This window comes from Trachinotus anak, unplaced genomic scaffold (assembly GCF_046630095.1).
Source record: "Trachinotus anak isolate AG129_WGS33_773 ecotype Australia unplaced genomic scaffold, CSIRO_AGI_Tana_v1 ptg000021l, whole genome shotgun sequence".
NCBI lineage: Eukaryota > Metazoa > Chordata > Actinopteri > Carangiformes > Carangidae > Trachinotus > Trachinotus anak.
This window is the reverse complement of record NW_027273872.1, coordinates 6,445,651-6,460,296: the sequence shown is the minus strand read 5'-3', so window position 1 is coordinate 6,460,296 and position 14,646 is coordinate 6,445,651. Positions and strand designations below refer to the sequence as shown.

Here is a 14,646-nt window from a genome sequence, read left to right as displayed (position 1 = left end):
CAGTAAATACTGACAGAGGGTTTAGATCATGGTAATAAATGCATGAAGGGCAGTGGTTGCCATTTTTATATGTCACTTATTGTCTAATTAAAACTGTCTTGACAACATCCACACTGTGCATTACACTGTTGAACAGTGGAGGACAGTACATCCCCTTCAGGCATGTTTGTTTTGCCAGGCATGTTGAGAGCAGATCCAGCTATTTTTCTTTAGCCAGTTCCTGTATTCATGCAACCACAAGATCTTGTTGACGAGTTTTAATTTACAAGTCAATCTCCAGTTGACTTCATCTGCCAGTACCCGAGCTTTTGTAAGATTTTAGATTGCGCTTGTGAATGTCTAAATATGCAAAAAGTGTGTGTGTGTGTGTGTGTGTGTGTGTGTGTGTGTGTGTGTGTGTGTGTGTGTGTGTGCAGTGCACCCAAACTTGAGTGTATGCATGACTGTGTAGTCAAGTGCATCTACATCTGTGTTTGGGGGAGAGAAAGCGATAGAAATGCAACAGAGGTGATGTTGTGTGAAGAGATGGGAGGCAGCAGACAGATAGTGTCATTCCCTCGGTATCACCATTAAATCTTAATCTCCTGGCACCTCATGGGAGGAGCCAGCCGAGCATGGGATTGTGTTTTGCATCTAAATCAAGATGTCATGTTCCTTCAGAGAGGGCTTTATTGAGACAAAGTTTGATGTGTCTGTTCCCAACTTCACATACGTCTGGATGCACAAGCTGATCATCCAGCTGCTGTTGTTTGTTAAATTCAGTTGCCTCATAAAGTGTAACATGTCGAATCAATTAAAAAAGAGAGAGAAAACAAAACTCCCAAGGGAGTGTAGTAAAGTTATCAACCAGTGAGAAGAAGTTTCAGCAGGTTGCATCATGGGGGGGCTGAATTTCCATGGTTGTCAATACCGTAGCTCAAGCCAGACCTGTAAATACTTATAGAGAATATGTATTTTTGTCTAATACAAATATGCTTGAGTATAGTAAGTGAATATAGATTCTTGGAATAATATTGTCTTGTTATTTTTATGTTTTCAAACTGTTGGAGTAAAACAGCATAGCATTACAGCGTCACATTCTCAAGACTTGAAGCATTGGGCATTCCTGCAAGTTACCCTACAAATATACAAAAAATTGTTTTAGCTTAGTTTCTTTATTCTCACAAGTAATTAAAAAAGGCACAATACTTAACAGGAATAAAGAAGGAATTTTGCTGGTGAGATTAAGAAACCCAAAAGGGCTTAAGAGGAGATCTCACCAAATACAAAAATGTACATAGAAAATCAAACTTTATAAATTAAAACACACACAGACACAGAGATATTAAATTTGTCACGTCACATGTTAAATAAGCAAAATACTTATAACAAGCATACAGTACTCTACACTTGCTATAAAACATAGCAGAATAAATGAGGCCACAAGGTAGAAAATTCAAGTAGTTTGGCTCATTGAAAGCTCGAAGCCTGCATTGAAAGTTTGTTAAAGAGGACTGTGTTGGAGTATAACGGTATTTATTCAGTAGCTGTGCTCCATGGAATCTGATAAAGTATTGACAGTGAGCTGCTCTTTATCTTGGAAGATTGAAGTGATTAATACTAATCTGGAATTATATGTGCAAATTACTGAGTTTTACTAAAAATCATAAAATGTCTGAGATACCAAATCAGCCGGATACACACATTTGTAGAAAAAATACATGTAAAATATACATTTATATTGGAAATAGAAGCCATTTCAATTCACAGAAAAGTGAGGTTGTGTTTTCAGTCTAGCTGTTAAATGCCTTGATTTAGTTTAATTTCTTTTCAAGAAATCTTGCTGATGAGAGCTGCGAGAGAAAATTATTTCCAATGAGAAGATATATTTAAAGATGATGAGGCGAGATCAAAAGTAAACATGCCACCTGGCCTTTAGCGCTGTGAGGTGTGCTTCTTCCACATCCTCTGACAGCAGGAAATGGCCTGTATTCCTGCACCACCTTCCCATTTTCTCAGCTGGGAGATGAGGTGAGCAGTAGTCAGTATGCATTGCATTTCAAAATGCCTCACAGTTTACCCTCAAAATTCTCACCTGCCACACTTCATTCCTTGTGCCAGAGAAAACTGTGACAGAGCTTTTAATTATGGCGAGTGTTTATCCAAGGGGATAAAAGATTCTGGTGCTGACATTTGTGGATGCAGGACATGATTAGTTGTTTTGTTTTTTTTTTGTTTTTTATTATTATTTGTTGATGTTGTTTTTTTTTTTACTTGAATGAAGTGCTACATTTTCCCCTACATCAATTGGTTATGGTATTATTAGATCTGGCTGCACACTTTCAGATATAAAAGGGAAAAATAATCTCTCTGAAAGAGGAAGGCTCTGACAGCACATTGAGACGTAATGGAAAGCCTGGCCACTGTTACAAAGGCAGAACACAGTCAGAAGACTGGTTTGGAGAGGGAAGCCTGCTCACTGCAGATAGAAGACAGGGATAAACCAGCAAGGACTGTACTGTACCTAGTTATGATTCATTATGGATGTGATTTTTTTTTTTTCATTTTTTCCTTTCTTGAAGCTTGAAGGCAAAGGCTCCCTTTTCAGTCTTGGACAGCTGTAGTTTAGTGAAGGTGCAGGGGGAATGCATATGGGCTATCTTAGAATTTGCCCATATTTTATTTTATGATGATTACTGTGAAATGTAAGAAATTCTTTACTCTGAGTAGTTGTTAAACTTTTTTCTTAATAATGAGGTGGACAGTTGGTCTACTAGACACAGATGTATTTTTTCCAATTCCAGTAAGACACATTCATAATCATGTAAAACGCATAGTATTCATCTTGTCTGTTATAATTTCTGTGCTGCCTACATGCCTCATTATTCTTGATAATAGACTTGTATTTCCACCAAATATATTGATTCATCATTATTTTCTCAAGCCTTTGGCCATTATATTGAAAATAATACCAAGTTGCTGTATTGTTGTTGTTCTTGTTGTGTGTATTGTGCTGTATTAGTATTTATTTTATTTCCAGCAATAGCCATGACTGGAGGTATTATGTTCTCAGGTTGTTCGTCCATCCCATTCTCATTAACGCAATATCTCAGTAACACCTGGTGTGCTGGAGAGTTTGGTGGTTAAAGGTCAAAGGTCAAGGTCACTGTGACTTCACAAAACACATTTTTGGCCTGAATGTGATATCTCAAGACCACCCTTAAGAAATTTCTTTAAATTTTGCACAAACATTCACTTGGATTCAAAGATGAACTAATTAGAGTTTGGTGGTCAAAGGTCAAAGTTCAAGGTCTTTTTTCATTACATCTGCCACAAACACTCACTTGCACTTGCAAGGATTAAGTGATGAGAAATTGATTATCCAAAGGCAAAATCACTGTGACCTCACAAAACAAATTTTTAGCCATAATTGGAATTCAAATATTAGTTATGACAAGCTACATCATAAAAATAAACACCAGTTACTTTTTGACTTAGATATGATGACACTTCCTTTACAGTATTTTCTCATCAGGCTACCTCAGGTATTCGCAAACACGTCAGATCCCACAATGTCAATTAATCTTTTGCCACCCGTACTTTTTGAACACATTTCTTTGAGAGGATGGATTCGCCATTTTTGAAAGAAACTCGTCATTTCTTATTGTCAAGTATGGCTAACCCGCCATTATCCAGTGACACTGTCCTCAAAATGCTATTATGGGCTGATTAAGGACATGCCAGCAGTGATCAGAATTTTTGGCCTTGATTAGAGAATATTCCCCCTTTTGTTACTGTCAAGAATGATCAAGAGAAGACAAGGTTTGTTAAGTGAGTGAACGTGACTGAGAGCGCCATCATCATCTTCTCTGTAACACAGCAGCCCCCTCATCTCTGAGAGAACATATTAACATGCTGCCGTGCTGTCATCCCCAGTGCCCTACTTAGACCAGATGGGCCTCATTCAGGTCTTTCACAAAAACACAGACGTGAAGGGATCTTAAATGTCAGTCTCAATATCGCCAAAGCCATAATTAAGAAAGAGTTGGCAAAAGGACATTTACTTTTGTGTCCTGCTTAGCTCGAACTCATAATTTGTCTCATAGTTTAGATAATTTAATCTGTGATCTTCCTGATCACAGATTGAATTATCTAAATGAGCCCAGCCTGAAAAGGCAATGAAAAAAGTTAAATTTATATTTTTAGTTGGGCAAACAAGGGAGTATTACAAAGGAACATGATGTCTTTGAATGCAAAAAGCATGAATTATGCATTTAAAGTCAAAAACAATTATCTTTACTTGTCTAGACAGCCATTCTGTAATTGGTATGTAAACTTTTCATATGACAAGTAGATGAAAATGATATGTGGAATCTTAACCTTCAATTATTGATGTACATAACATGTAATCTGTATTCCACAAAGTGTTTGTTTTGTGTTGAAGAGGCTTTAGCTTCACGTGTCTGAGCACAACTACATCTGCACAGCATATACAGCAGAGGGCTGCATGCTTTGGGAAACTCTGTGGTAATTTAGCCTGAGTTGACTCCTTAAATTCAACATGTCGGCATTGTAGTATAAGTTTTAGTTGAATTAAGTTTAGTTTTTACTTACATGTTCAACTAGTTCTAAGATTTAATGAATTAATGCACAATTTGTATGATCATATAATCATTTTAGAATTTTTTTAACATGATACTTTTTATTTTTAGATTTGATTGATCAATAAGTGAATAAATATTTTGATATCAGTCTATCAATCACTTACAGAATTGCCAGTTACATACTCATCAGGTGCAACCAATGTTCTTTCACTGAATAGACCTACATCTCCATCAAAAACATCATGTTAATGTATATCTGTTTCATCCCTTGTTATCAATGTATTTGGACATTGTTTGCACACAAGTAACTCTCCACTGGTCTTCCATGTTGGCACTGACTTTGGTTGCCAGGCAATTTTTGCAGCATAAGCACAGCCTCTATAAATGCAAACCTATATGCATGAAAGAACTGGAGGCCTGAAAGGAGATGGTAGGGAGTACGAACCTTTGAAGATAGCAGAGGTGAATAAATGAGGGCATAAACCAGGTGTTTATTAGATGTTCCTGTTCCAGGTTCTGTCCTCTCACATAGTCCACAATTATTGCAGACTGTAATAACAGAGTGCAGTGGTGAAAATCAAAGAGTACGCTCCCCGTGGCTTTCTTCCCCCATGTTTGTTTGTTTGTTTTTTTCTGTTGTTTTCCATACAGGAAATGCAAGGCATCTAATTAAATCTTGGCGGGGCAAAATGAGGCGTCTTAGTCGGCCAACAGTGAGCGGCTATCACAAATTCAACTTCGATGTTTAATTTATGTGTGCTCTATTATTTATGGATGCCGTGATCTGTGTGTATATGGGGCTTTATGAAAACTTTGGGTCTGTGCAGTGTTTGTGAGTTTGGGACAGAGAAAGAAGAAAATTAAAGTGTGAAGCAGAGTATTGAGTGCACAGCCATCTGAATTACTGCGGTGTCAGCCTATTATTTACATCTTAGAGGACACATGCAGACCACAGTCATCTGTCTCCCATCCTCACCCACTGAATTATACATTCACTACACATTATATAATCCCACAGAAATCCTCTCATCTGTACATATATGGTATGCAAACATATGCGCACACTTGACCTAGAGTATAAGGATATTTTGTTGATATGTTCTCAAGAGGATTATCCTAAATTTAAACATAACCTCTGTATACCTAACCTAGTTTAAGACAGAAACCGTGTTATGTTGTTTTGAAAGCAACTAGTGAATTCTAAATGAGGAAACCAATTTTGTCCCCATTTAGAAAAGCCAAACCCAAATCAGCTTTTTATATTCAAAAACCTCTCTCTCTCCTTTCTTTTTATCTCTCTCCCTCTCTCTCTCTCTCTCTCTCCATCTCACACCCTCTAAGACCTTATCTCCACAAACTATATCATCACCATCAGTAGCAGATGATGATTAGGTGGATGGGGTAATAACACCCATGACACTTTCGCCAACAATGGCCATGTTCCCTCCACTTCAGCCTTTAATGTGCAGCCATGCGGCTCTAACCCGCTGAATATTATGCACTAGGCAGAGCCAACTGAGGGCTAAATCCATGTCTCAAAAAATGGCTTGGATCAGCAGGTGTGACTGGGAAGGATAGCCCGGATTTGAAGAAGGGGGAAATGCAGGGAAAATAAATATTTCATGGAACATTTTCTCACAACACAGTTGAAAAGGAGCAGGGATACAGATCAATAGTAGTAGGGGACCTGGCTATACACAGGTAGAGCTACTGAGAGAGGGTAATACATCTTAAAATGCCAAGGCTGCTGTCTATATACTTGGGCTTGGTTTTAAAAGAGTATACAGAATACTGGCTTTTTTGTGACATGAGAATCTGAAATGCTTTGTTTTTCTTTACACACTTTACTGTAAAATAACTCCGCTAGTATAAATATGATTATGGTGGCTACATGTTGTAGTGGTCAGGAAAAGATGGAATATTTAGTGTTGTCATTGAAGCTAACTATTTTGTCGTCACAGATTGTATCAGCAGAATGATACAAAGAAGATTATGAGTGCATCATAACAATCATGCTATGCAGTTGTTGATCCTAGAGCACCTCCAGCCAAACACAAGCATCAGAGCAGGTCATGTGTTCAGCTGGAAGAGTGAAGCATTAATGCAGTTTAAAGTGGCCATGCTTGGTCAGCAAATATAATGCTGACAGCACATTTACATTTAAAGCAACACCTAGAAAAACATTGTGGTTTAACATTATTTTCTAAAAACATGTATTTTAGAATTTTAGTTTATAAGGATAGACGTGATGTTGACTTTCATGTTATGGCTTCTCCAGCAAAAGAGTTTCCCACTGTAACTCCTCTGTAAAGAAGTCCAGTGCTGGTGAATACACTATGACTGGCTGGAAATGCTGGTTGGTAAATGGTCGATGAAGCAACCGCATTGAAACAAATAAGACTATGTCATGCAGGAAATTAAAGTGAGAGGAGCAATACTGCACGTAACAAGCTTACAGCACTTTGAATAAGGTGATTGAGAGGGAGGTAGTTTCCTGGGCAGGAGCACTGGACCATCAACCCTCAGTCTCACATATCCTATGGCCCCTGTCCAAAAATCACACACAAACACATACACACACACACATACAAAACAAGGTGAGAGAAGGCACTTCGGGGCCTCTGCTTCACTGGAGCTGCTCAGTATCCAACAGGAAAACTGTGGTTGTACCGAATAACAAACATCCTGGATGAGAATGTAAGTTACTGGGTTTTTTAAAATGGAGCATTCCTGTAAAGTGTCTTTAGTAACAGTAAGAGTGATGGTCTTGTGTTTTCACCACCACGACAGTATCTACATTGCAATATGTGTCACTGGATGCTTTTCACATTAGGGTCATGGCACAAGTTACTACGGGTCCTTCACACATATACTGTACACCATATATTACCGTGAAGATTAAAGATAAATGTGATTTGGACCTCATTTGCTGAAGTGACAGTTGTGTCATCTTTGCATACTCAGCCTTGGTAGTGTTTTTTTTTTATTCCATCTGTGCCTCAGTCAAGATGTCTTACTAACATAAAAATTTCTGGCTCAAAAATTGTGTTAAGCAGTAAACTGAAATCCAAACCAAGGCTGCAACTAATGATTATTTTCATTTTTTTCTGATCCACAGTACAAACCCAAAGATTTTCAGTTTGCTATCATGTAGGAAAGGAAAGGAAAGGAAAAGAAAGGAAAGGAGCCAAATCCTCACATTAAGTAAGCTCAAACCATCAAATGTTTGGCATTTTTGTTTCAACTATTCAAAATAAAATAAAAACAAAATCGTTATCGATACATTTTCTGTAGCTTGACTAAACAATTAATCAAATAACCGAAACTTTTGAACAATTCCTTTGGGTGAAGCCACAGATACTAGTTGTTTTTACAGCCAATAGTCTGCACAAAGTTACCGTTAAAATGAAATCTGCTAAACTTGGGTCCTTGAACCTGGTGAACTACGACTTTCTCTTGAAGAAGACAGGCCAACCAGTAACCTAAGGGTTGTTGATTTGATCCCTGTCACTGACAGAGGGGTGCATTTGTGAGCTTGGAACTGGAGGGTATTACATCAGCCATCCACCAGCAAGTGAACTTGAGCACATGACTGAACCCTCGCAACTGTTCCGTGGGCACTGCACTGTGGCTGACCCTGCACTCTGATCCCTCTGGTGAACTGCATATCCATTTGTATGTATAATCTGGGAACACTATGCAAAGAGGTTGATCCTTGAACTATAGCAAAGACAGAAATGATGAATATATTGTGGTGAAAAGCGCATAGTCACACATGGATCCCTGCAAGGACTCAAGTACCCAACCTTTCACCATACCCAGCCTGGGTAAATAAGACAATATTAGCACATTGTAATTTGGTGTTTTTAAATGAAGAGGAAGAACAGGGGGAGGAACCTCTCTCTACCACCACCCTATTTTACATTATGAAACCTCTTCCTTTTTAGATGGACATAGTCTTCCCCCATTTACAGGGAAATATACGATGCAGCTAGCTCATAAGACTACATTTTATGTGTTCAATTGGGAGTCGGAATGGTCTTGAGTGATGGGCTCGGCGAGGGAGTGGACTTCATTTTAACGCCTGACTGAAGGTGAACCTGACCTCTCGCATGTGCAGGGAGGACGGTAAAACTTCAAGCAGTGTAGCATAAGCATACACAGCAAGTTCAGTGGCTCTGAGGGGTCATTACCCCAAGGAGATGGGTTAGGAACAGTGCCAGGCAGAGGCCATTATCCGTTTGTTGGTACAGGTGATTATGGTTTACTCCACCATAAAAATCATATATTGCACTCAGCTTAAACTATATTTAGTTCCACTACATGGTGCCTGCTGTATTTATGGATATTATATTTATGTTTGTGAGTTACTTTCCATTTATATTCAAAGGGCCATCCAACATCACAAAAAAACATCAATCCTTTCTTAGTCTGAAAGGCATTTACCAGGATTACAGAGAGACAGACGCTTCTGATGGACATTTTTAAGGGCAATGAAATCCATATCACCAATACCTTTAAGCAAGTAGCCTTGTTGAAAACGAAAAATGAAACAAAAGAAGCCTTTTTGGAAATAAACAGGAACAAATGTGGCATTTAATAAGTAGGCAGTAAATAAAAAAGGCAAAGTATGCTGGGATGCAGAGGGGTGTGAAGAAATTGGCCATTTGTCAGCTTGTATAAGGTCACTGTAACTTGCAAACGGCACAATAATTGACTGCAGTTGGGATGTTATAGCTGATAGTGGCTCAAATGAAAAGCCATGGAACTTAAAATAATGTTCTGTGCTTATTATCTCATTTCCAAACAAAGTGAATATCATCACCAGTGCCATCATCATAATTAAGACACCAACATCTGAAAATGGCAGGAGAGGTGTCAAAAGGACACCGGGAGTTTTATCACTTTGTATGAACAAATGAATATGAGAGCATAGTTCACTATCAGTATTTATGGAACGAAAAGTGCTGTGTTTCTGGTGTAGGCCACAGATAAAGGGTTAAATCTGTGGCATCTTTCTTGCATGTGGCATTAAGGCACAGCTGCGGGTAGCTATATTAATTAAGTTTGCCCTGCTTGAATGAATGCATTTGAGATAGACCTAATTGTTTTTATACACACGTATTTCATTCTTATTGAGGACTACATGGTGAGTGCTTGACTGCAGTGAAAATATGCAAAGAAAATAGTTCTGCACTTCACAATACAATTAAAGGCATTTCAGAGAGTGACTATAGAGCTAATTTATATTCATCCATACTGTGTTTGTATGCCACAGTATATGAGCTCTTGTCACCATTGTTTCTTCTAACATATAGTGGTGCCCTAATGAGATCTGTCAGAAAGCAGGATTATTTTTTTGACAGGACAGCAAACATCCCTACAGCTGCACAATGAAGATTGCTAATTATTACCACATACTGTAGAGGAATTATTACCTGCTGTGCATGACCCTCCTGGCAAGCAATACATGAAAGCCCCTTCCACAGCTTGGAACTATCTTGGAGTCTTTTTCTCTGTAGAATTTGTATTACCAGCTATTGTTGTACATTGTAAGCACTGTCTTTCAGCAATAGTTTGCTCCATCCTGTAGGAAGATATCCAACTCATCTTCTTTTTGACAGCACGTCATTTTTACTTTTTTTTAAAAAATGTATTAATGTTGTAATGGGGAGAATAGAGTAGCTTTGTCAAGTCATCCAGGAAAATGAAGTGAACTTTATTTTCTTGTTTTACTTCAAAAGTACCATGCAACTGAAGGGAACAGTGACTGCCAATTAAGAGATCAGAGAGATTTGTGATTGTTAGTGTCTGTCTTTAATGCATTCATTCAACCATTGCCAGTTTAATTAAGACAGTTACCTACAATTGTTCCTATATGCCATGTGTCAGTAAGATGCCACCTAACCTTAAAGCTGTGTTCAGACAAGAAACAGTGTTTGACAGCCCATGAGTAATTACACTGCATTAGCTTCTTATATTAATTGTAAGTCCGTATAGCGTGATAAACTCTGTGTCCTCACCAGTGTTTTAATAGAATACAACACCTACTTCACTTATTTCTTTGTGTAGCAGTTTTTGGTGTTTCTTGTTGAGTCATGTAGGCATCATCAGGGTTGGAATCAGGGGAGCTTTAACAAAGTCATATGTACACATTCTGCTTTCCACAAGTGGAAAATATTTTTTATAGCCAGCGTATAAAATAGGCCATCACAAACTTTTAAGATTCATTATGGACCTGTTTGGCTCATCAGGCATAAATAACTCAAATAAAAACATTTCCTGAACCACAAGCAAAACTTAAAACACCAATGTTTTTTACAGACATAGGTTCAGGAGGGAATAGAAAACCATGTTGTTAAAACCTCCCTCTGCAGTCCTCATCTACCCCACTACATTCACCACCACCAAATGTAATCAAGTAGATGCAACTACAGTCAGAAGAAAGTTTTTGATAATGCATCGTAAGCACCAAATCGTAAACACCAAAAAGAATCAAGTGTATTTGTATTAATATAACAATACCATTGAGGATCGTAGACAATATTTTATCCAGAAAAAAAAAATCTGGTGACAACAGAGGTTTATGTACTGCAGTTTAATTTAATCCAATAGTTAATGTTTTATTATTTCCAATTTGCCCAAGGAATATCATAAGAAGACAGGCACCTTCTGCATTACTCGTGCAGTCTTTATGGTTTTATTGTCCACTCTTCTACATCAGGAAAAAGTAAAAACCCAAAAAGATGAATTGTTCCTGCCTGTTTTTGTAAGTCCCACTGTTGTGATTGTGTTGTCAATCTCAACAAGACTGCTGCTGTCAAACCAAGCTGCTATTTAATAGTGTCACTTGGTGAACCATTTCTGACTGCACCCTTGTCGGCGTCAAGGACTTAATAACTAGCTTTAGTTGCTACTGAGAAGGATGAATTGCAGTGGTGCCAGGCAGTGTACTCTCTATGGCACCCTTATCTTTCAAGTTGTCTTTCCCAGTCTTGCTTTAATTAGATTAAAAGTTCTCTGCACCTCTGGGGAGAAGATGCAGGCCTGGGCCGGTGCCTGAGCCATTGTGTGCAGAATCTTTTTTTTTTTTTTTTTTTTTAATGCTCAAAGGCTGCCAAGACTTCCCTGCACTTGGGTCAAACATCATGCAAACTTGTTGGCATTGGCAATGTTTTAAGGTGACTCTGTGGCTAAAATGTGTTTATGAAGTAGCAGGTTTACCCTTGTTTGACTTAGCTAACAAAGAATGATACAATAAACAATATTTTAAAGGTTATAAATAACTTGTTTTACCCTTTACCCTGCACCTCGCAAACGGATAATTAATCTTTGACAAATTAAATTTGCCTTTTCTAGCCCAGTTGCTTTGTTCGGTGTTGCAAGTGATAAATGGTCTGATTAAGCATGAGAATTACACATAATTATCAAGCTTGAGTAAGTTCAAATTCCAAGAAAACATCCATGACACGTCATTGTGAGCAAAGAAGTGCCTGTCGTGAAAGATCTTGTCCAGTTCAGTGGTTTTTACTTGGCTGCTTAACAGTTGGCTGGTGTATACTAAGCATCTTGAGGGTATTAAAGCTGTGCCATAAAGAAGTCTAACATATTTTGAACTCAATCTGATCTCAGTCTACTGGCCAAGAGACCTCTGACTTATTTTAAATCTATAAATCTAAATCCAGTTTCTCCCTATTTTTTATGGTCAGAACCCAAACTTCTCCATAAGTCTAACTCAGATAAAGTAAAAAGCTTCTTCCCTCAAGTTACCATGTTGGTGAAATGTGTCCTCTCAACTTTGTATATTCACAGCTTTATCGGCACATTGTACTCTGTGAATCTTTAACAAACACGCACATACTGCATAAGCACAGGACACATAAAACCTTAGAATATTTAATTTTAACATTTGGAAACAGTTTTACAGCTGCATTTCAATTACTCAAGTAATGCTGCAGATAAGCTTAAAAAGGGCAGGACCTTCAAACTCTAAACTAATCAAAGCTTGGGCGTGCTCATTGATAAATTGATATAGATTGTCACTGATACACAGTCTGATGTTGTTCATCTCATATCATAATAATTGTAAATTAGTTGGATTTATTGTGTGGACACATCTGCGTAGCACACATAAACACATCCAACTAGAATCTTAACAACACAACCAGCTTCTTTTCTAAGGTTTAGATCTGCCATCGCTATGATAGTTTATCCCAGCCAGTGTTGTACAAGTTCACACAAGAGCCAGCTCAAAGTTCAGTTCACTCAGATTAAAATAAACTAATTCACATTCATTTCTCATGTTTTGTTTTTTTTTTTTCTTTTTCAGTTAAACCTCCTACTGCCCATCCATCCACAACCTCCAATCATTCCCAGTTCCCAAAACTAAATAAATTACTGTATACTACTAAAGTATTAGAGACAGCTTTGTTTTAATTAAACAGTTGGATTCCCGTGGACCGTACAAGGTGAGTTGCCTGAATTGCCAGCACTAACCATGCCGGGCGTATGTCAGGTGCTGTAAATCCTCATTTGCCACACTAAAACACAGTTCCACCTCTTGCGATTTTTTTTTAGCATTTAACAAACAGCTTTTGGTGCATTACCACCACCTTCTGGATGTGAGCTGACAGTCATTAGTTGCAAACTGATTTGTTCAGTTCACAGAGCATTTTCGATGAACACGCTCATCTAGCCCGTTCATGCACAGCACTGATCCCAGCACATGTCTTTTCGATGTGGGAGGACATCAGAACATCTGAATGAAATTCACATCAACACAGGTAGAACACGCAATTTTAAAACTAATTTCACCAGACACTACACTTGTTCAAACCCAGGGCGCATTCATTGTATGACAACTGTCCTAACACAGAGACATAATGCGACATGATGTCTTTGCAACTGGGAGAAGTTGGTGGAATGCCAAATTGCTGTTCCTTGTTTGGATACTACAATTTCATAGAATTTTTATATGAATTGATGTGACAGTGATTCATTGAGATGCAGATCAACCCAACTGTTCTATTCAAAGACATGCCCCTAATCTGTGTTCTCAGCTGTAGAACCCCAGAGTAAATGAAGCCGTATTAGCTTGAAAACTGAGCTGATGTGAACTCAGGGTAGCTCTTTCAACTGCAATCTTTGTTCCAGATTTATGACGGGTTACTTAACAAATATGTCCATAATTTAAGGTAATGAGATCGACCACTGAACGTCTTGTGGGCTTACCTCAGTTAAACATCAGTCAAAATGTGTCAACCCCAATGGCTTTCCATATCTCACCCCACTGACTAAACCTGTTTCCTGCATTATTTGAAAAACAGATTGCAGTATTTTGATTATGGCAGAACTGATTGAAACCAGACATACCTTTTTTTTACATGTGAGACTTGTTAAGAAATGCCATGATGAACATGAAATTAGACAGAGGCGCCTTAATGTATGTACTCCATGAAACATTATAGCTGGTGAAGTGTTTTTATGGGACTTGGGCACATTAAAGAGGAGGAATGTTGATGGTATGGCAAAGTGTTTTTGCTGGAATTGCATTTAATTGAATAAAGGAGAGCAAGCAATTACACCAGGTGAAAAGTAATAACAAAACAAATAGAAATAGGATTTTAAGATAAGTGGAGAAGTATCCAAGGAATTCTACCAAGCCACCAGGGCTGAATGGAGATTGAGGGGCTCCAACATGCTTTAACGTCCAACCTGATGATTAATATCTTGATAATGCGGCATACCTGCTCTCCCCGCTCTGATATTGTGCTGACAGCAGGAAGATGTGTGTGCCAGTTAAAGGAGTTTGAACGAATCCGGTGACAACGCAATATTTTATTTTATTTATCTTACTTCTCCTGCTGTTCATTGCTGCTATTCATTACTTCAGTGACAGCCCAAGCCATAGCGTACATTGATATGTGGGGAAACGAGTTGTAAAGTGCGGGGGAATGTTCCAAGCCAGACATTTCCATTCATTGTAAAGAGAAATCCCATGACATTGGAAGTTAGAAAAAGGAAAGGATAAAACATAAACATGTTTCATGTCATGCTGCTGTCC

At 38.2% G+C, this 14,646-nt stretch overlaps 1 protein-coding gene across 12 annotated transcripts in view; it reads left to right on the top strand.

Annotated features, from left to right (window-relative positions):
- The window catches only part of lingo2 (leucine rich repeat and Ig domain containing 2), a 197,827-nt gene that overhangs the window by 117,770 nt on the left and 65,411 nt on the right, over window positions 1-14,646 (top strand). For 2 of the 12 annotated variants that reach the window (XR_011684457.1, XR_011684454.1), the window contains one exon: window positions 7,702-8,991. The exons of 8 other annotated variants lie outside the window; for them this stretch is intronic. The gene's annotated coding sequence lies outside the window, so the exon portion shown is untranslated. Of the gene's footprint in view, window positions 1-7,701; window positions 8,992-12,912; window positions 13,040-14,646 lie in introns of those variants that run through there. 2 more of the 12 variants (XR_011684456.1, XR_011684453.1) reach the window with 2 other exon arrangements.